This window comes from Asparagus officinalis, chromosome 8 (assembly GCF_001876935.1).
Source record: "Asparagus officinalis chromosome 8, Aspof.V1, whole genome shotgun sequence".
Lineage (NCBI taxonomy): Eukaryota > Viridiplantae > Streptophyta > Magnoliopsida > Asparagales > Asparagaceae > Asparagus > Asparagus officinalis.
The window spans coordinates 76,068,903-76,072,016 of NC_033801.1; positions in this window are offsets into that span (position 1 = coordinate 76,068,903).

The window sequence follows — 3,114 nt, forward strand, 5'->3', positions numbered from 1 at the left end:
GTGTATTTATAAATGAGGAATACAAATTATTATCACTATTACAAATTTCATAAATACGGCTATATAGTATTATTCCAAATCTAAAAAACTAATTTAGTCCATATATGACCAAATAAATCAAAGAGTTGACCAAAAGTCAACTGGTTGACACAAAAGTTAACTAGCTTGACTCAAAAGTTAATTTTTATGGGAAAAATACTGGAATTCATTTCCTAAGCCAACATAGCATTCCGATTTTTTACGCATAGTACATAAAACCGTTTATTGGTGTATACCGTGAAGAAAACATTAATACTGGCGTTATCAATCATAACGATTCACTCCATAAATTGTGTTTCATAGGATTCAAGCTACGCGCTTGGTGTGGACTTAGGGTCCAATTAAAAAACTCGGTAGTGGATTATCAATCCACTAGTTACAAGCAGTGTGACTAGGCGTACACATGAAGACGACCCGGGTATAAGTTGTGATAAAGGTCTGCAAGAGTGTTATCGCAAATTCTTATCAGGACCACTCAATGCATATACACGTAATCCAGCTCGTCTCTTCATCAAACCATGTCAAACTATTGTAAGCCTGAGGGCTTATTTGGCAAAACTGTCAAACACCTAATAAGCTTGATTTAGTGGTTCAATTGATATTAAACTCACCAAACTATAAGATCAAACTGGGACACTCAGTTTATTACTACTTCACCTGTCGGCAAAGGATTTTCTAGGCTATAGTTATATCACAACACATCTTATACACAACCTATACTTGGGAGACGAATCCCTTCTTGGATCCGAATATTACTCTATGTCTCGGGCATGTACCCAACTAGAACGTTATGGCACATTCAATAAGAACTAGTGGTTAGTAAAAGTCTAAATACATCTTTACTGACATATAATGATATTGCCACTATCTCTCAGGTCAAGAGACCACTATGTACGTAATATCACTTGAGAATTCTATTTGACAGTTAATGCTATATTACTAACTAGGCATGTTCTCGTGCAGTCGTTCAGTCAAACTCATTCCACTAATGAGTCAGTGTTATATGGTATCTTGATGTTCTCACATTCAATGCATCTAAGAGATTGATCATCTCTTTAAAAGGCAGAAATAAAGCATTACACAGTCTAAACCAAGTGATGCATTCCTATTCAACACTTCATCAACTAGGAACATTTTAGAATTATACAGTTACCGACTAATCAGATGCTCTTCATACGATCACTATCGCGAAATGTCTGAAGTTCTAGTATTTATTCTAAGGACATTATCTGTTATATTAGAACATCAGATAAAATCTGACCAAAATAGCAACTTCATTTTGAACAAGGATTTTATACTGTTATATACATATAGGTCCTGTTACAATATACAATAATTGCCTGCAGGGCACCTATATCTAACATTTTTGGTGTTTGGGCATCAACTCATTTTTGTTATACCCTAGAGGGGGGGGGGTGATTAGGGTCTTATGCTAATCTAATCCGATTTTTTACCAATTAAAACTTATTAATAAATTATTCTTACAAGATAGATATACAATATGTTATGAGTAAGAATATACAATATGAACAAAGAGATATATCATGACAAAGAGGTATATGATGAAATATATGCAAGGATATATAAATTAACACAAGGGTAAGCAATCTAAACTAAAGATATAATTGTGATAGGGCAATATAAACAATGCAAACACACAATATGATCACAGAGTTCAGACCTTCCGTCCTACGTCTCCGCTCCCCACTCCCGGGGAGAAATCCACTATCTCCACTATCACAACCGGGTTTTCTACGATCGGTTTTCAACGCTCACCGATCAACGATCACAATCTCACAATGTAACTACACTCCACACGCTCTAAGTGTTGGTTTCTCCGTGTCCTTCCTCAAGTGCTCGGATACAACCTCTCCCTAGGTTTGTCAACCGACGTCACTCCTCTTGGAAGCAACCCCGTCTCTCACCACACACTCCTCTCAGTGTACTAGTATAATACAAAGTGAATCTCATAATTAAAAGTCACAAATCAAATGATTGTTCTCTAAACAAAGTGAGAACTCAATTAAGCACAACTCTTAGTCACAAACCCACAACCCCAAATTATACTATGAATGTAAATACAATAAGCTCAATAGGTTATGTGTGAACAAAGAGATAAATCAAAACAAGTCTAAACTCAATTTAATCTAGAAAAATAAATATGACAAGTTAAGCATAAATAAGCTAGATAAAGAGTTTAAGAAAACTTCTCTAAAACAAGAGTGGATGGATGTAGATTGAAGCCCAAACAAGATTGATGATCTCCTCAAACTCTTGTGAAATTCTCTTCACAAACAAACTCTTAAACACTCTTTTAAATAAACACAAAATAAGCTTAAACCCTTGTTAAACTCTTTTAAAACATCTCTTGGTGTAGAAAATAGTTATGGCAAAGGGGTATATATATGGTAGAAGAAAACAATTAAAAAAAATCTCAAAAACCCACTAAAAAACCAAAAAACAGAAGTTACCATTACTGTTCAATGGTCGGGTACTACAGTAATAGCGGTCGACCGTGTTACAGTGCGGTCGACCGCACTGTTCACAGACAGTTTCTGTTTTTGACAGATTCTGGAATTTTGTGTATCTGACTTTGTAAAATCAATTAAAAATAGTAAATCAACTCTAAAAATCATGAAATTTTGAGAAAATATTCTACACATGTAGATAAACATGTTAGAGAAAGAATTTCTAAAATATCATTTTCCAGTTGATAGAAATAACTGTTTGAACACAGATATACAGTTTCTGAAAAAAACTGCAGAAAATACGGTTTTGTAAATTCAATTGAAAATAACAAAACAACTCCAAAAAATAGTAAAATTTGGGGAAATATTTGTATGTATGATGATAAACATGTAAACAAAGAAAATTTTCAAATCGCATTTCCCAATTGTGAAAACGCATCAGTTTTGTAAAAACATGCACGAACATGTGCACGAACATGAGCAAATTAAAAACTTGATTTTGTAAATTCAAATAAACATAGCAAATTAATTCCAAAATTGATAAAACTTTGGGAAACATTTATAAACATGAAATTGAACATGTTAGAAAAAGAATTTCTCAAATTGA